Below are 23,433 nucleotides of genomic sequence, written 5' to 3'. Positions count from 1 at the left end.
TTCTCCTGGCTGCTAATTATGGCTGAGCAGGTCAAAGCTGTCAAATGTTGCCACATTTGCTAGAGCTGGAGCTACAAAAAACACCCCATACTTGGATTCAAGGGCAGCGCATCCCTTGTGTATTGTCTGAGTTGACCCTTTCACAAAAACACAGACATTGTGAAGTGAGGTCAGAAAGGTATCGAGCCAGCTGCTAAACACACTTTAAACTGTATAATGCTGTCTGGAGAAAGAGAAGTGATTTAAAGAACATGATAACATTTTAAATAAAGCTTCAAAATCTAGGCCGTCTTCTGAGCTGACATCAGTTTTTCTGCTAGTGTAACTCCATTGACTTCAGTGAACGTATTCCTGATTTTCATTTGTGCAAGTGAGAGCAAAATCAGACTCAGTGCATTTAGACTGAGTGGGACAGATTCTCTGCTGGTGTTAATCAGCACAGCTCCATTGATTTCAATCAGAACATGCCTCAAAATAACTGTCTTATTGAATTTGCATTTCATGCATATTTGAGAAACTTAATTTGAAATGTTGCTGGGAATTTGGGGGGGCAAATTGTGTCTACTGGCACTAGCCTGTTCAAATATAGGGCCATGGCCCTGCCTTCTTCTGCACCAACCAGCCAGGCGGGACCCTCTTTAAGGGCAGTATGGAGCTGTACTGACTGGGATCTCTCAAGGGCAATGTGCCTCATGTGTAGCACTGAGCCTCTTGGCTACCAGTTGGCTCTTCCAGAGCTCCTGCCAGGCGGTAAGAGGTGTGCACCTATAGACAGCAGCCAATGTGGGCCTTGGCTACAGGTCACGATTACTCCCTTTGATGGTAGAACTTGGTAAATGTGAAATTACTGTGATAAGAGTATACAACAAGGTGAAAAACTACTGGAAGAGCAGCTTTCAGAAGGAGATTGTGCTACTTGCATCTCAGCTGGTCTTGCGAGATTTCAGGATTCTTCCTCCAGCATTTTGTAAACCATCCTTCCTGGTTCCAATTCCAAAGTTCTTTGTGGAAATTCCACTGCCATCGGCAGGGCGAGAGAGTGTTTTATTAATTTACCCTCTTTAGTATTGCTGAACTAGTGAGGGACCTGAGACGAAGAGCACCACAAATCCTGCCCCATGTACTTGGTATGGTGTGTCATCTATGTCATGCCAAAGATCTAATGTTGGAATTTAGGATGCAGCTGCATTCCACTGCCTCAGATTCCAGTAGAGAGGCAGCTAGAAAGCAAGTGCTCTGCTAAGTACACAGCAGTATTTCTATAGGTTTTCACCTTTTGGTGTTAAAAATGCCTGGAAGCTTTCTACATGAGCATAGCAGATAAGGAATTAAACTATATTTTACTCAGATGCACACCTCATAGAATCATAGAAGATTAGGGTTGGAAGAGACCTCAGGAGGTCATCTAGTCCAACCCCTTGCTCAAGGCAGGCCAACACCAGCTAAATCATCCCAGCCCAGGGCTTTGTTAAGCCAGGCCTTAAAAACCTCTAAGGATGGGGACTCCACTACCTCCCTAGGTAACTCATTCCAGTGCTTCACCACTCTCCTAGTGAAATAGTTTTTCCTAATATCCAACCTAGACCTCCCCCACTGCAACTTGAGACCATTGCTTCTTGTTCTGTCATCTGCCACCACTGAGAGCAGCCTAGCTCCATCCTCTTTGGAACCCCCCTTCAGGTAGCTGAAGGCTGCTATCATTCTTCTCTTCTGCAGACTAAATAAGCCCAGTTCCCTCAGCCTCTCCTCATAAGTCATGTGCCCCAGATCCCTAATCATTTTCATTGCCGTCTGCTGGACTCTCTCCAATTTGTCCACATCCTTTTGGGCGGGAAAGGGAGGTGTGCCAAAACTGGACACAATATTCCAGGTGTGGCCTCACCAGTGTCGAATAGAGGGGAATACTCACGTCCCTCGATCTGCTGGCAATGCTCCTACTAATGCAGCCCAATACACTGTTAGCCTCCTTGGAAACTGTTGACTCATACCCAGCTTCTCATCCACTGTAATCTCCAGGTCCTTTTCTGCAGAACTGCCGCTTAGCCAGTCGGTCCCCAGACTGTAGCAATGCATGAGATTCTTCCTTCCTAAGTACAGGACTCTGCACTTGTCCTTGCTGAACTTCATCAGATTTCTTTTGGCCCAATCCTCCAATTTTTCTAGGTCAGTCTGGACCCTATCCCTACCCTCTAGCATATCTACCTGTCCCCCCAGCTTAGTGTCATCCACAAACTTGCTGAGGGTGCCATCTAGCCTATCATCCAGATCATTAATGAAGATGTTGAACAAAACCAGTCCCGGGACCAACCCCGGGGCACTCTGCTTGATACTGGCTGCCAACTAGACAGAGAGCCATTGATTACTACCCGTTGAGCCTGACGACCTAGCCAGCTTTCTATCCACCTTATAGTCCATTCATTCAATCCTTATTTCTTTAACTTTTTGGCAAAAATACTGTGGAAGACTGTATCAAAAGCTTTGTTAAAGTCAAGATATATCATGTCCACCGCTTTCCCCATATCCACAGAGCCAGTTATCTCATCATAGAAGGCAATCAGGTTGGTCAGGCATGACTTGCCCTTGGTGAATCCATGTTGACTGTTCCTGATCACCTTCCTCTCCTCCAAGTGCTTCAAAATGGATTCCTTGAAGACCTGCTCCATGATTTTTTCAGGGACTGAGGGGAGGCTAACCAGTCTGTAGTTCCCTGGATTCTCCTTCTTCCCTTTTTTAAAGATGGGCACTATATTTGCCTTTTTCCAATCATCCAGGACCTCCCCCGAACACCACAAGTTTTCAAAGATACTGGCCAGCTCTGCAAACACATCAGCCAACTCCCTCAGCACCCTCGGATGCATTAGATCCGGCCACACGGACTTGTGCATGTCCAACTTTTCTAAATAGTCCTTACCCTGTTCTTTCACCATTGAGGGCTGCTCACCTCCTCCCCTATTGTGCTGCAGAGTGGGAGCCTGCCACTTTGCCTCACCCCTACCCTCCATGTAAAGGCCAGTCAGAACTGCAGGTGAGCACAGGGCTATTCTGTCTCTGCTCCCCCATTTGAGAATGGGAGCTGACCTTGTCTGTGAAAACCAAGGCAAAAAAAGCATTGAGTACTTCAGCTTTTTCCACATCATCTGTCACTAGGTTGCCTCCCCCATTCAGTAAGGGTCCCACATTTTCCCTGACCTTCTTCTTGTTGCTAACATACCTGTAGAAACCCTTCTTGTTACCCTTCACATCCCTTGCTAGCTGCAACTCCAGTTGTGCTTTGGCCTTCCTGATTACCCCCCTGCATGCTCCAGCAATATTTTTTTTACTCCTCCCCAGTCTTCTGTCCTAGTTTCCACTTCTTGTCAGCTTCCTTTTTGTGTTAAAGCTCACTGAAGATTTCTCTGTTAAGCCAAGCTTTTCCTATTCTTTCTGCACATCGGGATGGTTTGTTCCTGCAACCTCAATAAGGCTTCTTTAAAATACAGCCAGCTCTCCTGGACTCCTTTCCCCCCTCATATTAGCCTCCCAGGGGATTCTACCCATCAGTTCCCTGAGGGAGTCAAAGTTTGCTTTTCTAAAGTCCAGGCTCTGTATTCTGCAGCTCTTCCTTTTGTCAGGATCCTGAACTCGACCATCTTATGGTCACATACACCCACTTTTCAGTGGCAGATATCAACCACCATGGCATTCGCAACCACAGATGATACACTTTGACCAATCAGTGGGCTGAGCTATATGCCATTAAATGTATATTGAGCCTATTTCATCCATTGATGGGAATTTGCTACAAAATTGTTTTGTTAACTAACAAGAATAAGGAATTTTAAACACATTTTATTGTCAGCAAAAACAATGGATCTTTTAGCAAGGGAAAATATTTTGCAAAGAGCTATTCAAACTGGATGTTGGAGCCGTGTGGCCCTTTTGCTGTGGAACCACTTGAAGCATGGCCCAGGCTCACCAGGCTTTCAAAAGCAGCAAAGAGTCTTGTGGCACCGTATAGACTAAAAGGCGTTTTGGAGCATGAGCTTTCGTGGGTGAATACCCACTTCATCGGATGCTTCCGATGAAGTGGGTATTCACCCACAAAAGCTCATGCTCCAAAACGTCTGTTAGTTTATAAGGTGCCACAAGACTCTTTGCTGCTTTTACAGATCCAGACTAACATGGCTACCCCTCTCAGGCTTGCAAAGCATTCATAGTAAACATGTATAATAAACATGAGTACTTGGTAAGGGTTCTGACTCCACGCTGTGTTAAGGCAGGTGAATTTGGCCAAGTTGTACCATCAATACTGATAATAATGTGGAAAACATTAGCCCTAATCTCTCCCTATTCCCTGCCTCGCTATTTGCATCTCCCATCTGGTCCTAATATATGAGGAACAAAGTTCTTGAGTGTAATTGATTTCAGTCTTTTGCCAGATTAAATGTTACACAGGAGCCTCTTGCAATGGGTAGTTAATAGGGAAGTGACTTCCCATATGTGATGGTACATAGCTTTTAACTAAATCAGTGACTGAACTGCAGAAGCTGTCACTTAGAGATACCAAGTGGATTTAGGACACTCCCAGGAGGATTTAGGGACTCCATACTAATTAAAGGATGGATTTTGCTGGCCATTGTGGGGGTGTGCAATGGGAGCCTGCCACTTTGCCTCACCCCTACCCTCCATGTAAAGGCCAGTCAGAACTGCAGGTGAGCACAGGGCTATTCTGTCTCTGCTCCCCCATTTGGGAATGGGGCAGAGATGGAGCCATGGCTCCAAGACCCAAGGCAGATAGACAGACAGCTGCCCAAGAAAGGGGACATTTATCCCAAGCCTAGCAGTTCTAGACCCATTTAAGCCCCTTTGGTCAAGAAATCTTGTCAGATATGCTTTCTTATGCGATTGCCAGTTCTTCCTGGCACTGATGAAGGTCAGTAATAATGCAAGCATAGCCTTTGACATAATATGTCACTGCTTCCACTTCCCTGGCTGAGATCAGAAAGTCCAGAGACTCCTTAAAAGAGTCCATGAACTTTTTCAGACCTCATCAAAAGCTCTGTTCAAAGTTTGGGAGGAGGTTTGGGTTGGTTTTCATTTTATCGGAACCACTGGGGAATCTGTAGTTAGACAAGCCCAATATCTGACAAGTTGCTTGGGTTTGTTTCTGTCTAGTGCCAGGAAATCCTATGAGATGGGGTGGGGAGGTTCTCTTGGTGTTTTCCACTTACCCTTGCACAGCTCTTTCTGTTTTTCTATATGAATTGGGTGAGAGTAACAGAGAAAATAGCTTGAGAACTCCCATGAGATTCCCCAAGACAATCAAATCTGTCACTAAACACTCGGTGCCATTCTCTACGGGGATCTGCAGGGGAGGCTAAAGTAGCATGACTGGTCTGAGAGGTGTGGTTGGCCTGCAAAGTTCCCAGATCCCCAGACCTCAGTATATCTTTTGTAAAAAGTAGCTTCCCTCCCTGATAAGAAAGGACATCACCGTTACTCTGGACTGCTGCTCAGATACTGCAGGTGACTTGCAGCTATTGGAGAACTCAGCAGCTGCAGTAGGGCTTTCAAAACAGGATCCAATCAGATATTCACCTCGCTGGAACTTGTCATCTAAGGGGCCCAACTGTAAGTCGCTTTCAACATGTGTTTACCTTTCTAGTCAAGCTATGTTCACCCAGGGCCAATTCCAGAGGTGCTGAGCTTTCTACATTTGGTAAAACTTTCAAAACCACTTCAGTGCCTTAAGAGCCTAAAGTCCCATTTTCTACAGGGACTTGGGCACTTTGAAAGAGAAAGCGTCTATTTCAATCTCCTCAGAAGCATAAGTTCAAAGAGCCAAATCCTCATGTCTTTTCTCAGTTTCTACTCAGGCCTTCTGCACTTTTGCTTAGTTGAGAAAGGGCCTCAGGATTTGCTCCCTTAAGCTTCTGCGTCTGTATCTCTTCCAAAGTTAAAAACAAAACTCCAGGCTGCAGATTCCTTCATTGTTTTCTGACTGGCTTCTATTTTGCCTACCCAATTATACAACCAGCAGGGCTGAAGTGTATTTTAAAAAACATCCTCAGCTGTTTATGTGCACAGATTCCTTCCTGTGCAAGTAACGTTTTCTTTGGCCTGGTTTTTAATTTGTTGTGTTTCTTTCTCCCTTTGGAAGAAATAAGGCACAAAAATGAGTTGTCTGTGTGAAGCGGAGAGCAGAATGCAGGCAGCCTTTTTTAAAAAAAAAAAGTCCTATTGGGGGGCCCCATTGGTTAAAGGCTATGGCACAGTCACTCTGAAGTGAGGGTTTAATGAAGTAGCCTGTGAGAGAATGGAGGGGATGGTCCCCGCTGCACAGATGGCTCTTTGTCACCGCTGACACCTGCCATCTGCTTGTTTGTCTAAATGATGTCGGAGGGGGCATCGTGAGCTCCCAATCTGCTACACTGCCTCCACCAGCTTCCAGTGACCCCCTGACCCCTGTGTCAGACAGGTCCGGAGAGTTTGTTCTTTCAGCTCAGTGGGTTCTTCCTTCTCCATGTTTACAGCCTCTTCCCAGCCGCTGACATTCACAGCAGCACAGTTCTGCCAGTAACAGCAGCAGCTGCCTTTGGCCTGCACTAGTTTGGTTTCCCCATACACCAGGGTCCAGTTTATAGATTGCTGATCTATAAATCTCATCTTCTTCATGCATATGAAAAGAGCGGGACAGAGAGAGATTAACCTTTATGGACATGAAAGCGGTACAAAAGTTTACATTGCCAGGCAGCAAATTAAATCTTTAAGGAATATTATTTACAAGCCTATTTTCCCTCCCAAGTTTACAGCCTTTTCCAATGAAATTAGAAAGCCAAATTATCTCTGGTGTAATTCCACTGATATCAGTAGACTTAGACCAGGGATGATTTTGGCCTCAGATATTTAACACTGGTTTTGAATTTCATCTGGTGTGAATGTGGGTGGCTTTTTAACGATATATCAGCTGCAGTATTAGGAAAGCTAAGGGAAAGATTTTAAAAAGCACAAATAGGAGTTCAGGATCTAACTCTCAGTGATATGGGTACCTAATGACCTTTTGTCCCTTTAAAATCACCCTCTTAAATACAACATGGTAATATTTGTAATGGCATTTTTCAAAATATCTTTGCACAGGACTATGTTTTTAATATCTGGTAGCTGTTGGATTTGCATGCATCTGTGAACTGTATTCTACCTTTCAGATAAGTTTTGGAACAATAAACATATCCTATATATTTAACACAGTTCTGTAATGCATAAAAGAATATCACAGATTAGAGACAGATGAACAAATCTCTGTTGGCTGATAATCATATTTTCCTGAGTTTACAAAAAAATGATACGCTTTTCATTTTCACCTCAAGTAGTTTGAACAAGTGAAAGGCAGAATTTACAGAGAGAAAAACATTGTTTTGCCCTGGAAATGTCCTGTTTCTGGTTTGGACAAATTCACCCACATTTATGATTTTGCCCTAGGGGGGAAAAATGAAGTTTCATTGCTTCTGATGCAAAAGAAACTAAGTTTGCTGTTATAAATGTTGAGAGTTTGGGAAGAGAAATAATGAATATTAATTATTGCTGTTGTGATGTATTATGTGCTTAAGGGGACATATGACTAACTGCAAGTATGTTACACATGAAGACTCATGAAGTGAAGAAATAGTCATTTTGCACAGCTCTAATGAAGACAAGAACAGAGATGCAAGGTACTGTAGGTTCAAAGTGGTCCTGACTGAGAGGAGTTGAGAATGGGATTGGGGGCTGATGTTTCTACATGCTTTACTTGGCCCCCTGTTTTTAATTCCTCTCTTTAAAACTACAAATGGCTTTCCCTGAGGTGTGTAATTTTTGCAGGTCAACTTTGCATCTGTTCTGGGAGCTGGTGGAAAAAATGCATGCTAACAAAAAAAACTGCTGTAGTCAATTTCTAAATCTGTTCTAAAAAATCAAATTCTAAATTTCAAGAGGTTTCAGATCATAAAAAAGATTAAAGACCTGAAAGATTTAAAGTTAACTAAATGTTTCTAGTCAGTTTGGTGCTGATGAAAAGTATCAGATGGGCAGCTCTGGAGACTGAATCCCATGTCCCCACCCTCCATTTATTACATTTATTCTCCAGGCTGTGTCAGCCTAGGCTTCCCCACATTACCCTGTCACTGTGCCTCACTCCTGGCACAACAACAGCAATGGGCCAGAGGATATTTCACTCTCCAAGCCAGTTTTAGATCTTGGCCTCTCTGCCAACAAGTTTGCCAATTAGTGCCAGCTGTGCTGGAGTGTTTGTGATGCAGACACCTGTTCACTGGGAACTGGACTGCGATGAAACATTTGACTTGTAAAATTAAGTCAAATCCCAGGTGCCATTGAATTTAGCATTAAAAAGCATCTAAATCTTATAAAAATCTGCATTGTGATGTCCTCTCTCTCTTAAAAACAAATTAACTGCTTTGATTATTTTTAGGGGTGGGGGAATACTGGGCCCAGGCCTGTAGGCCTTTTTCTAGCCGAATTTCTATTAATTTCACTTTGAAATCTGCCTGAGTAAAATGCAGAATTGGACCCCAATAACTTAATGGTATCTGGGGTGCTATAAACCAGTATCAGCCGGAGGTAACTGAGAAAAAGCTGAGGTATAGATTCTTAGCACTAGGGGCTTACCGTGCAAATGCCAACAGACCCTTACCCAGAGTAGTGCTATACAGGACAGGAGCTGCTAAAATATTGGACTGTTTTCTACTTATTTTCCACCAGGTGCTACATATGTATGTCACTGGCCTTTGACCCTCTCTTTCTACCCCCCTCCTCCGCTTTATAACTTCCCGGCTTGAGAGCTCCCAAAGCCCAGTCACTACAATTCCCAACGAGGACAAGATAGCATTCCCTTCAGAAGCCACTGGTGCCACAGTCATACTCTGCCAAAGGGAGTCATTGTTGAGCAAAGTGAGATGCTCTCAGCTCTTTCCCCAGAGAAGCTGAGCGTACTGTCTCCGCAGTGTCTTTAACAATGTTGAAAGGCAGTGGGTATTGGAAGAGCAGATGGAGAGTGGGGAGTCCTAAGCAGCCTGGGAAATTTTCCAAAGGCCATCAGAGATACATAGGATGAAATCCTCTCCTCAGTGAAGTCAATGGGAGTTTGGACATTGACTTCAGTTGGGGCAGGATTTCACCCACACTGTATTGTTGTAAAAAGGGAAATATTGCCTGACAGGACATCGGTGAGTCGGTGCATGAAGAAACTCCTTTTTCATGTATGTATTTCATTCAACTGCCATGGCTGTAGCTAGCCATTTAAAATCTATACATCCACAGGCTGATCTGTTATCTCACCCTGCAGTGGATCTATACTCTTCTAATGTAGGCAAACAGTCTGATTACTCATATAGCTAACACAGCAGGTGCAGCTAGCTACAGATATCTAACATTGGGCTAATTCTGTTGTAAAACAAAAGAAACCCACAAGTGTCATGTCATTTATTTTTTTCCTCCGGACGCTAACATTTTTGTGTCGTGATGTAGCTGACATCTGCCTGCCTAAACCAAACCTGCAAGGCAGCAAAGGGACTCAGAACTGAGTGGCAATGCAAGGACCCTTCAAACAAATGCTGTCCTAGCATCAGAGGAATAAGTTGCATGTCCATGCACAGTAAGTGACAGTAAATTCCTGCTACCTTTGCCTCAGTGGGGTAAAATATACCTTCCCTTAATTCTTCTCTAATAGAACCTGTGTTGTCGAATTGCGTGTTGGTTTGTTTCTTATGATTTCTTGGTCAAAGAATGGCTTTAATCTTTTCACTGTGAGTGGGAAAACCACAGAAAGATAAATCCCCCTATCTTGTATCCAGCAGCATGCCACTGTGGTTTCCCCATTTACGTGTTAAGAGGTTTGAAAAATATAATGCCAATGTTTTGGTAATGGAGCTGGCATTTGAAAATCAGTTATATCATCTAGCCATTTTGGCCAGCATGAAAAATCAGCTGTAGCACAGGTGTCAGTCAAACACTAATGGAACATGCTGTCTCACCCTCAAATCACAGTTAAGCCCAAGGACGTGAAATAAACAAATATTCTGGAATCAGAGACCACCCATTGACAGGGCATGTAATGACAAGTCACACGATTTTTCTACATCAACCAAAGTAATAGTCCACGCTGAGAGATTTTGGGTCCAATTTACCAGTGCTGTGTGCCTTGTGTAGTCATTCATTCCGGTGCCAAGCAGCTGTGAATTGCTGCCTAATTGGAAGAATGGTGTTTTCCATCCACTTTGCTGTGCTGTAATTGATTACCCAAGGAGCAGGGCAATGGTGAATCAGGCCCCTTTTGGTCAAAGCACTGGCCTGGCACTCAGGAGACTTGCATTCAATTCCCAGTTCTGTCAGAGGAAGGCTGTGGCCATATTGCCAACCCCAACATTCAAAAATCATGAGATCGGTCCCAAAAAACTCATGAGATTGACTTGAAATGACCTAAAAACATTTTAAATGACAAAGTTGGGATTCTTTTTATTTGTCTTTTGGATTTTGAACCTTGTGCCACTTTTTCAAGCTTTTCTCCACAGCCATAAGGGCTAGAAATTTTGTTTCAAAATGAAAACTGAGATTCTCTTCTCTCCAGCAGTTGGGGCTTTCATTAAAACAAATATCATGAAACTGGAGACAACACTATGAGAAATGGCAACACTGAATGTGACCTTCAGTAAGTCACATGGAGCCAGCTATTCAAAGCAGTTCAGAACCCAGCCTCTCCCATGTAAACACCTAAATGAAAGGGCCAGGTTTTCAAAAGTGCTTAGCACTCAGTAGTTCCCAGTGCTCTCTGTGTAATAATATTGTCAGTGGAAGTAGATAGGTTGCCGAGCACCCTGAAAGCCCAGCAGTTTCATTTAGGTGCCTAAATGGGAGATTCTTTTGAAACTCTGGCCTTTTCATCTTACTGTGTCTCAGTTTCCTAAAACCACTAGCACAAAGCTGCCCTAGGTGGTCTGAGGTGCGTGGGGACGGGGGGAGCACACTATATGTATGTAAGTAAAAAGCCAACTTACAATAGACTGCATGTATACACTTTAATAAGTATCAATAGCTTAGAGCACCAATCCTGCCAATGTGATGCACTAAGATATATATTCCTGTGCTTGTATTGAGCACCACTGGTTGTGGGCAGACGTTACTCACTAGCAAACGACATATGTTCAATGAAACTGTCTACCCTACAGTTCCTGATGATTCAGCTAATCTGTCTGGGCCATGATAAAGTCTTTTCTTCTTTTTGTTTTACAGAGCAGAACAGCTCATGTGCCCATCCCTCTCTGTCCCTCTTACAACTTCTTGCACTGTGCTCACCAGGATATGTTTAAATGTAAAAAGGAATTGAATATACATTTTAAGCCCTTTTCAGTCTGGCTAAGATGTAAGAAGTGAATTACAGAAGTATCTTGTGATAGCATGAAATACTTCATGACTGGGAATTTTTGTTAACCTGAACTCACAAAGCCATGTGATTTCCCCGTGAAATGATTTGATGGGGATTTTTGCTGTTGTTGTTCGTTTGAGTGATGCCCTTTCTGAGCTTGATTTGAATATGTTTGTAATAAAAAATTAAAGGAAACTGAAGATGCTAAGGTAAGTGGGGAGGTTTCATTATGGTTAATGTCAGATTAGTAATGGCTCAGCACCAGTTTACAATGAGTTAATTTCTTTAGCCTTTCCTCTAGCTCCATCGCTCCAATCCAGGACTCATTGACACTGAATGAAAAGGCATTGTAACAAACCATTGGTCATTATTATTGTCACTGCTATTATTACTATTCCTTTCAAACGTGCTTAAGTAGCTTAGGAGCCCACGTATAATTTTAAAAAATGATTTAGGTACTTAGGAGCCTATGTCTCATTAAAAGTCAATGGGATTTAGGCTTCTAAGTAACAGGTGTTTTTTAAAATTGTGCACAATGTCTTTCAACACTCTAATGATCTCCTTTGACTGATGTCCCTTAAGGGAAAAATACTGTCCCTTAATTTCATTATGTCACATTATTCTCGTATTATAGAATTATAGAAATATAGGGTGGGAAGGGACCTCGAGAGGTCAGCTAGTCCTAGCCCCCACACTGAGGCAGGACCAAGTAAACCTAGCTCATGCCTGACAAATGTTTGTTTAACCTGCCCTTAAAAACCTCCAGTGATGGGGATTCCACAACTGCCCTAGGTAACTTATGAGACAGGGTAAAAAATATAAGGATTGATGAATTTTCACAGTGCCCTTCATAATTTTGGTAATGAAAGAGACTCAAGTAGCTTTTGCAAACACTGTTTAGCTATTTTTGAAAATGGAAAACATTTTGATTTCCTGGAAAGTGTCCAATTTTTGATGAAGATGTTTCTCCCATTTTCCATATATCAAGCTTGGGGTTTTATTTATCATTTTCACTTAGTGTTTTTCTTTTTTTGGTTTTGTCTGTCACTTTCTGGAGGTTGGGGTTTTTTTCCACTGCCAACTGTGGTTTTGAAAATGAAATGTTCTGATTTTGAAATGGAACAGTTTCATTTTCTGAAAAGAAAAAAAGTCAATTAAAAAACTTCAGCAGAAAACTTCAGAAAAATCAGACCATTTTATCCACCAGAATAACAAAACCATTTTCAAAAGTTTTATTAAAATAATGTTTTAAAAGATCAACCAGCTCTAATCATTTGTACATTGGTCGAGTTGTGTGTTGGTTAGATATAGTCCAGTGGTTAGGCTCCTATCCTGGGATTTAGGAGAGCTGCATTCAATTTCACACTCCACACACTGCCTGGGTGACCTTGGGCAAGTCAGTTAATTTCTCTGGGCCAAATTTTCAAAGGTATGTAAGTGCCTAAGATGCAGATAGGTGCTTTGAAATCACTGGGAGTGATGTGTCTAACCGGCTTATGTACTTTTGAAAATCCTAGTAGGCATCTATCAGTATCTCTAGGCCCCTATGTGCCTTTGAAAATCTGGTCCTCTGTGGCTCAGTTCCCCATCTGTCACCTCACAGAATGTAAATCATCTTCAAAGACTGTGAAGTGCTCAAATACTATGGCAATGAGGGCCATACACGTACCTGAAAGTCAATTTCCATCTCAGTTAATGTGTGCTTTCATCTATGTATTGGTAGGCTCACACTGCAGCAGATCCTAACCCAGAATTTAGGTTTACTGATAATTTGTTAATCCGCAGGATTTGGGGGGATGTTTATTATTTAATTGTTTTCTTTTTAAATTAACATAAAACAAACAATAGTTACTATGATATTTTTTTTATCCGAGCTAATCTCAGAGCCAATGACATGAGTTTACTGCATTATGAATATGTCAAATATACAACATATTTGTTGGTTTATTCAAAGACCGATGACAGGATAAATTGTAGGTTGTATTATTCTAACGTTCTTAGACTATATTTTTGCACTAAAAATTCTACTTTAAGAAACATATTGCTGGGTTGTGTTTGTATCACTACTAAGTTAGTGCCTCTCCCTGAATTCCCAAAGCAAAGCCAGACCAGTGTGAAAGAGACACATTGGGCCATGTATTCCACAATTTCTAATGCACAATGGCATCTAAAATGCTGTGGATGCGGGAGTAAAATTTCATTGTTATTGGGATGGATTGTCTCTTAGAGATCTATGTGCAGAGATGTCCTCTGTGCCAGGCTCTCTCATTTCCACACTAATCTCTGAGACACAAAGAGGCTCTAAGTTATTGGGCCTGACCCTCTGCTGGTATAAACTGGTGCCGCTCTATCGAATTACACCGGTTTATATCTGTTAAGAATCCAGCTCATTATTTTTATCTGTTTTATCACAGGCATTTTTACAGCACCCATCACTAGAGTCAGTTGTTATTATTTGTCATTAATTTGTATTACTATGATGCCTGGGAGCCTTAGTCAAGGACCAGGATCTCCTAGTGCTCGGTGCTGTACAAACAGCTCATCCCTGCCCCAAAAGACTTGCAATCTAAGTATAAGACAGTAGACAACAGATGGAGACACAGACAGGCGAGCAAAAGGAAACAAAGAGACTATGTTGGTCAGCGTGATAAAGTAGCAGTCTCAACACACAACAGCCTAATTGTTGTCAAGTTGTTTGTAGGCATCACGGCAAAGGAGAGTGTTAAGGAGGGCGATGAAGGAGAACAGCGAAGTGGCTTTGGGGAAGTTTACGAGGAGCTGCTTCCTCCCAAATGTACGAGGCAACGTGGAAGAAAGCATAAAGGTGCTTATTTGAAAATGTAACAAGTGGGCAATGGAAGCTGGCATTGTAGGCTGATTGGAGGTGGGAGACGACATCTCCACAGTGAATGAAAGATGATAGGTGGAGTTGGGATAGGCTATGAAAGGCCTTGAAAGTGAACACAAGCGGCTTATGTTTGATATGAGAGAGAATGGGGAGCCAGGAAGGGATGAAAAGAGAAGGGTAACATGGTCAAAGCAACGGGCCAGGAAAACCATCTTTGCAGCACTATTCCGAATGGCTGTGAGTGGGGCAGGACGGCATTTGTCAAAGCCGGAGAAAAGGATAATTGAGATGCAGGATGATGAAAGCCTGACCAAGAGATTCAGCAATGTGGATGGATAGGAAGGAGTTCTGCAGAAAGAATGTGCAAGAGATAGACAAAGGCTGAATGTGAGGGCATAGAGAGAGGTCTGAGCTGAAGATGATGCCCAGGTTATGGGCCTGAGTGACAGGCAGGATGGCAGTGTTGTCCACAGTGATCCACAAAGGAGGTAAATACAGAAGTGCACTTCACATAGATTAAATTACAAATGCCCTAAAACAAGATTTTCCAAGCTTAGGGACATATTGTGAACTCACACTTTGTAGCTTACTCCACAAGTAGGTTCATTGCCTTCAGTGGGACTATTCTTATAAGATACTATTCCAATGTAAGAGAGAGGGAAATCCTCATAATGCTTGAAGCCCCAGCAACTTTACAGGACAGAGAAGAGAAAAATATTGCAATTAGGCTGGCTGGCCCTAGAGCCAAAAGCCAGTTATAGACAACAAAGTGCAACTTTTCATACTTTGTGTATATGACCAGCCTGGTGCCCAGACATATTTCTGGTGGGAGGAATTCCAGAGGGGAGGGCTTGTGACTAAGAACACCCTGCCCTCATCTCCAGCAAGCTAACTTCCCCAAATGCAGGACTTATGTGATCTGGACAAATATAGCTCCTATCTTGGGTCAGAAGGAAAGAGAAATGGTCTCTGAGATAGCTTGGCCATTCTGAGCTTTTAGATGGCAACCGGAACCTTAAACTGTTTCTGGTAGCTGGTTGGCAGCCTACACAGAGTAGAAAGCACTGATGTAATTTAATGTCTCTGGCATTAAATTTAATGTCTGCTGGCCCACAGCAGAAGGTGCAATTTCAGTTCTCTGCAGAAGCCTGTCCACAAAATGTGATGTTTTCAGATGAAGCCACTAAGCTCCATATTAATTAGCACTTTCCCTCCACTGAGCTCAAAGCATGTCCCAAAGGCAGGCAAACCCAAATTCCCCCTTTTTACAGATGTGGAAACTGAGGTACAGAGGAGTGAAGTGTGCCATGACTCCCGCTCCCATGCCTTATCTTCTAGCCCACCCACACTGCCTCATCGTAAGGGCTTAATACAACGAGTCACTCGGCAACTGCCTGGCACATGAAAAATATGACATCCACCCATGATTTGCCTCATCTTTCTCATGCCGTCTTCTCATTGTGTTCTGTTATAAATCTTTCCTGCACTTCCCTCATCGCCAAGATTGGAGTTGCCATCCTGGACCATTAATTGGCTAGGATTTCAGTCATGTGGCGAGGCACACACATATGTCCTATAACATGAACCATCTGCACATGGTTCAGTTAACAGATCTCAAGTTTCTCTTGCTTCCATTTAATAGAACCTCCCCCGCACCCCTCTGCAACCCTGTGCTATACAACTCTTATGGCTCCCCTCCCATCCTGGAATTCTTAACCACAGCTATAAAGTGTAGACCCCCCAGCTCGTCACAGCAGCGCTGGTGCAACCCTCTGTAGTGAGCGAAGACGCAGCTGAGCAGGGGTCCTTCCAAATGTTTATGGCAATAAGGACCTACAGGATAGGTTCCATTTGCAATAGATAACAGGGGCTTGTTTTTGCATAGACCAGATTTTATTGTCTTTCATGTCACAGCATCTGAAACAATATTCTAGCATCTTTCTATCTGGCACAGACAGTCAGATCTGCACAAGCAATCTCCTATCTACAATGCAGCAAGACTGCAGCTCTGCTCCTTCCTGAGTCTTGATTAGTTCTCTAGCTGCATGCATGTTTCCCTTTTCATTACTTTAAGGCCAAAGGCATTATGTTCCCTGTCTTCCCCAAACATTTTCACTGAGAAACATGCTGCTTTAAAGCACTTCCGTGAAGCTACACGGATCGACACTAGCTGAGAATTTGGCCTAATGTGATTGCACTAGCATAAAACTGGCGTATCACAGGGGTAAGCCAGGCTTTACATCCTCATTGCTCTCCTAGGGTATGATTCTTCTCTTGCACTAGTATTAATTTGAATGGAGTTGCTCGTTCAATGGCATTACTTGAATTACCTCCTGATGTAGGAGGGGAATGAGACCCCTAACATGGGGTGGGGGGGAAATTGGGATCTAGATGAAGGTGAGCTGTCTGTGCCTTGTTTCAGATAAGGTGGGAACTGTGTTTGCTGGCACAAGATGGCATCTGGAAGAACGGATTAAAGTGGTGTCTGCACTAGCTATTGTTTGTGGGTATAAAACTCATTTTCAGCAAAACTGTACGCTGCCTCACAGCTGGCCTAGAGGAGGGACGTTTGCATTGGTGTCTCGACATCAGTGTAGTAACACATGTGCTCCACACTGTACCAGCGCAAAACAGGGCTCTTACCGGTTTGACGTACCTTGTTCTAAGTCGCTTAAGGTAAATTGCACCAGTGTAAGCATTTGCTGTCAAACTGTATGTTGAAAGGCTCTGTGCCAGAGCCTCAGCTGGTGTAAATGACCATAGCACCACTGAATTCATTTACTCTCATTTACAGCAGGTGAGATCTGACTCTCTGGGCCAGATTCTGCTCCCAGTTATGGTGGTGTAAATCTGGAGTAGATGACATTACTTTGAATTTTGACTAGTGTAAATTAGAGCAGAATTTGGCCTTCCATGCCCAGGGGAAGGACTTTCTCCTTGGAAGGCCTGCACCTTTGGAACTCACTCCCTGTAGAGCCCAAGGCTAGTGGCCTACAGGACGTGTTTCAAGAGGCAGTTCCTAGCTTTTTACTAACAGTTTTATTGTGCTTCTACTTTTATATTTTAAAATCTGTCTCTAAAGTGCCCACTTTACCAGGCAATAGACCTTATTCTTCTTATGTTTAATTTGCATTGCTTTACAATGGGTATATAATTAATTGTTTGGTGCTAAAGGGGCACCTAATCCTTCCCACCACTAGAAATGGAGTGTGCACCATTAAAACCCTAGTTGTCATGCAATAGACAAACACAATCCTTGTTCTATAGTTATAGGAAAACGGATAGAACCCACTGCAAAGCTTCATGCAAAGGCACAGTTATACCATTTTAAAGATTGGATCCTGCAGACCTTTTTTGTGCAAAAATCCCACTGACTTCAATGGGACTTACATGCATGGAAGAACTACAGGATGGGGTCCAAGACTGTATAATCTGTATTTTGACTGGGTTCTGAGTTTTGTTTTATTTTATTTTACAAGTGGATTTTTTTAACCTCATAGACCATAATGCATTGATCTTGAGTGTAATGCCTTGTAGTATCCTGAGATGTTCTGACGCAGAACTTTAAATTGTAACCAGGCTTTATTCCAGATGTGCAGCCTTCAAACTGCAAATTGCATTAGGCGCTACTTGCAAGGTGCTACTTCTGCAAACCATGGTGACCCTGCAAGTAAGCCAGCTTGTGAGTAAAATGTGCCATTGTGCAGCTGCTTTCCTGTGCCCCCACCACAACTAACAAAATTCCCTTACTACTGCATTTCATATATATTATATACATGTTTTTATCACATGTTCCTGGCTACAGGAACTGCTACAGAATTTTGACTCTGTAGGCCAACACATCCTATCCCTATGGAGGGTCAGGTGGGCTAGAGTATTGTACCATTTCCTATGGCTATAATATAATTCAATCATGTACAGACTAAACATGAACCTATGTGTGGAATTTATTTATTAGAATGGAAGTGTGACTCTGCATTGAAATACTTAGGACCTCATACTGCTTTCCCAGTGGTTTTCCCCAGGAGTAACTCCATTGATTTGAACAGAGTTACTTCTGATTTGCATCAGTTTCAGATCAGGATCAGGCCCTTAATAAACATGAGCATAAGACCTGATACCTCAGCATGATGCCATGCTCTATATTGGTTAGACTTTAACTGGATGTCATCATGCAAATATAGATGTGTATTTTTAACAACTGAAAAGCAGGGCTCAGTGGTGTAGTGGAATAATACACAGTTTAACCACTTGTGACTTTTGGCCTGACATAAGAGTTGGAACAAGTGCCAGTGCAGGGCCAGAGCTAACCCTTTTCAGGGATTGCTAGTTTGGCCCGTGGCTCAGGATAAACCATCCCTAAGAGCTGCCCAAACTTGCACCCCTGCTGCAGGGTTCCCTGAGGCCATTCCATTCCCTTGCTGGGAACTCCTGTTGGGGAGGAGAGAGCAGCAGGAACTCTGTGTTCCTTGCAGAGGGCCAGGGTATCCCCAGGGGAACCCAATAGATTGTTTTGTGATGGTCTTCATCAAATGATCACCGCTTTCCCACTGTTCAGGAAAGCTTGCATATGGTGATTGGGTTTGGGTGCACCCCTACTCTGCATCGATTTGCTCCGATAACTGCAGTGTTGCCAGCTCCTGCAAATGATATTTGGTGTTTTTCATAAAGCCCCAGCTCCTGGAGTCCTGTGATTAGATAAGTATCTCAGCTTTCATTGAAAAGAAAAGTATGTTTCTAGCCCTACAGATTGCAGAGAAAAGCTTGACAGTGTGACCCAAGTGCACCCCAAAGGTGCAGAAACCAGAGAGCAAATAAAAAGATCCCCAAAATATTACTTTTTTAAAAAACTCATGATTTGGAAGCCAACCTCATAATTTGGAGCAGGAGGCTGACATATGATTTATGAATGCTTGGGGCTGACAATACTGAAACTGGTCTAGAAATCTCCTGAAAACAAGCTCCTTCGGGGTATGTCCAGTAGAGTAGAACCTCAGTAATTCGCTCGACTGAGAGGGAGGCCCATTGCAAAGGCACTGATGTTTGCAAATTAACTTTGAAGCAAAGAAGCCCAGCTGAAACAGCAATCATCATGCATCCCAGAATGTGCTTCACACATTAGCTTAGTTCTAATTATTCATGATACTCCTTTATAGTCTAATAGGAAATGCTCCATAATATCTATGTTGGTAGAACTCATGAAATCTTAGTAAGACTGAGCCCTCCCCCCAGCACAATGAGATTAAACTTCTGCCGAGATGGAGGGAGAGACTCTCTTTTTGTGTTGAGGGGGGGGAGAAGTTGGGCTGGGGCAGGTGAGCAGGTAAGCAAAGCACAAAGGAGTGGACTTCTCCTGAGCGCCCTGTTTTACTCTGTGGCTGAAATAATACCGCAGCATTTCTGCTGCCAGCACTCACTGAAGTAGGGTGACCAGATGTCCCAATTTTATAGGAACAGTCCCGATTTTTGGGTCTTTTTCTTATATAGGCTCCTATTACCCCCCACCCCCGTCCTGATTTTTCACATTTGCTGTCTGGTCACCCTACACTGAAGCCAGGAGCCACTGACACCTATAAAGTGGGAGGAAGGGAAAGCCTGTAAATTCAAAGAAAGCTGGGATTTTAGAGTTAGTTCAGTGAGTTTTCGGTGAAGATCCACTCTGCTTTGCCCATCCCTACCTCAAATGCTGCAACGCCTGGCAGCACGGCTGAAATTGTTGTACACAAAGCCATCTGAGAGGGGCCAGCATCCTCAGCTGCCATTAACTTCAGCGGGAGTGGAGAGCGCTCAGCACCTGGCAGGATCAGAGCCTGTCATGTTGTGATTGTCTACCATCATTATACAGCACAAACAGCTGGCGCTTTACCAGATGAGCTGGGGTGCCAAGCAAATGCTTTCAGCTGGTTAAACCTGCTGTAAAAAGATTCCCTTTGAAATGTACTGTAGCATTAAAAGGGGGGTTAGTCTAGCATGCCTTTGGAAACTGCTCAGCTGCAGAGTTTATGCTTTTCAGCAGCTCCCTGGCATTTAAACAGGAATGAAGTCTTGAAAGCAGAAGAGTCAATAATTTGCCAACTTTCATCACAGGAGTTACACTTACATATCTCCACACTCCTGCCCCCTGCATGTAGGCACCTGCCTGCTTGGCACTGTGCCATTGCTTACACTGGATCTAGGTGCAGCTACAGAAAAGATCCCTGATATAACAAGTGGCTTTAGCCCCTAAAGGCAGCTAAGCTAAGATGCAGATGTAGATGGTTCATTTCCCAATTAATTCCACACACCCTCTCCCCATGCAGCATATCACCCCAGTTGGTGCTTTTAAACTAAATTCTCCTGTTGAATGCATTTGCAGGGCTGAAGTAAGTGACAGCCCTGCACTCAATTTGCCCTAATTAAAGTATAAACATGCTACTCAGAGACCTGAGTCCCTAGGTCCCGGTCTGGTAAACACAGGATACATTCTGAAAATCACCATTTACAGTCATCCTGCAGCTGAGTTTTTGTGTCTAGTGCTCTCTCTCCAGTGAGGTTTCAAGGGCGACCCAGAAATCTCGAGCGAATCAGAAGATTTGTTTTAAAATAAACGCTTTGTTTTGCTCGGTGTTCCTTGTAATTTTCCAACCTGCATGCACAGAATCTGTGCCTTATTGTCAAAGATGTCTCTGAAAACCAGAGTAGCTCAGCATCATGGTTCCCCATGTCAACCTCTATGTTGGGAGAGGTTCACTGGATTGAGAACATTAGTTTGGTAATCCCTCGCGTCCCCTCTCCATTTTATTTGGATTTTTTTTGGTCATATCTGACTCTAGGGTTTTTATAGGTTTGTGCAAACTGAGCTAACCCAGGAGATAATTATTGAGGCACACAGTTTAGGAGGATTCTAACCAGGATTAGACACTGATATGCATAATAAAAATAGCCTCAATTCCACTAACTGGGATAAAAGCTTATAAAGATCATGTGCTAATTATAGCACTGAGATGCAGCCCAAAGATCTAGTTCTGTGGGCCTCACATCCCCTGAAAATGCTCATTGGGGGCACCAGTTCAGCAAACTCTTAAGCACAGGTTTAGCTTTAGGCATATGCTTAGGTCCCATTGAGTGGCACATGCTTGAAGTTAAGCACATACTTAAGGGCTTGGAACAATGCTGGGAGCTAGCAATGAATGTGTTCTAATTTAAGCACATTTCCAATTGATCATAGCCTTATTGAGTCACACCATGCCGGAGGACACCGGGGAGTCTTCCAGAACTCCCCAGCATGCAGGTGCTTGCCTGTTACTATACTCCAGTATGGGTTACCATGTATTCCTCCTGCCACACTGGTCCTGCTCCATGTGCTGGTGAGGACAGTGGCAGGTCTATGAGCCCAAGTCATAGAATCATAGAATATCAGGGTTGGAAGGGACCTCAGGAGGTCATCTAGTGCAATCCCCTGCTCAAAGCAGGACCAACACCAAATAAATCATCCCAGCCAGGGCTCTGTCAAGCCAGGCTTTAAAAACCTTTCAGGATGGAGATTCCTCCACCTCCCTAGGTAACCCATTCCAGTGCTTCACCACCCTCCTAGTGAAATAGTGTTTCCTAATATCCAACCTAGACCTCCCCCACTGCAACTTGAGACCATTGCTCCTTGTTCTGTCATCAAGTCTTCCCTTCCCCCTTTGGGATACCATGCACAACTGAGGGACAGTTTGTGCTGGGACTGCAATTCTCTCAGGCCTTTAGGCAGGCTGTGCAAGGACACTTCTTTTAGCCATCCCCTGCGGTGCGCAGACAGAATCAGGATCATTAATGGCTCTCAAAGGGCATCTCTTTGCTAGGGGTTCCTACCTCAGATGGCGAAGGGTAGATATGGCCCCAAGGAATCTCACCTTTTACCCTAATCAGTAATTCAGCACTGAGAGGGAATGTACCTGCCTGGTCTAGACTGAAACAGTTAACAGCAAATAGATGAGAAACCCACCAGGGCAGGATCCAGTACTGGAAGGAACAGGGCGTAATTTTGGCCATGGTAAAATAATAAAGAATAATACTTGTGACATTTTGATGTATTGTTATTTGAATACACAATATGTGTTATGTAGCAGAAGACACACAAAAAAATAGCAGCAGAGCCAAAATATTAGTTGATGTATTAAACTACAAAACCAAAAAGAACATTACATGTACAAGATGGGCTTGTCCTAAGGGACGAATTCATCCCTCTTATAAGCTCACTGAAGTCAGTGAAGATACAATGGAGAAAACTTGGCCCTAATTATCCCAGACTTTTTGTATTATTCAAGATAATGTGGCCTAGTGAATTGTCTGAAAGTCAAGAAACTGGTATTCTCGTGCCAGGTTGGCCACTGACATTGGCTTTCAGCAAGTCACTTAATAGCTCAGTTTTTTCATCTATAAACACAGTTAAGGTACTTGCATCCCAAGGGCCAAATCCTCAGCTAGCATAAACTAGCTTAGGTCCACTGAAGTCCAATGGAGCTATGCTAATTTGCACCAGGTGAAGATTGCTGTTTGTGAGGCTTCATTAGTTAATGTTTGCAGAGTGCTAGGGAGCATCGGAACATGGGAGAAATCTGAAGAGCTCTGTGAAAATTGCCCAGATGTGTTCCCATACTTGTCCTCCAAAGTTCTCACAGACTGTCCGTCAGCTTCTCTGCCTTGCCCTTTCTCAGGAAAACATCTTTCTCCTAATAAATCATGGTTTAGCCCTTCCCTCCTCACTCCTGTTCCAGCTTTCACCCTCCCTTCCCATTCCTCAAAAAAACCCAAAACCTGCCAGAAACATTAAAACCCATTTAAAATCATGATTTACTTTTCCAAGCAAGAGAAACGCAATCAAATTAAGAGGACAGGAACAGAAAGGGAAGGCAGGACAGGAGCCCCAAAGGAAATAATTTTCTTACTCTTTCCCTCTCCCGGATCTCTCCAAAAAGCACTGCATAAACTTTCAACCTAAGCAGCCAGCTTTCCTTTCTGATTCATATGCCATTCAGGTTTATTCTGTACAGGAATTACAATATTTAGAAAGAGAGATACACAGAGAGAAATATAAACAATTTGTGACAGACAGACAGACAGATAGATATTCAACAATAGGAATTTCATTTCATTTCATTGTACACATGTAATTTCAGTACATAATTAATTAAGCCAGTCAAATATTTGAAAACTATGTAATTCATGC

The sequence above is a fragment of the Mauremys reevesii genome, linkage group 3 (genome assembly GCF_016161935.1).
Source record: "Mauremys reevesii isolate NIE-2019 linkage group 3, ASM1616193v1, whole genome shotgun sequence".
Lineage (NCBI taxonomy): Eukaryota > Metazoa > Chordata > Testudines > Geoemydidae > Mauremys > Mauremys reevesii.
This window is presented reverse-complemented; position numbering follows the sequence as displayed.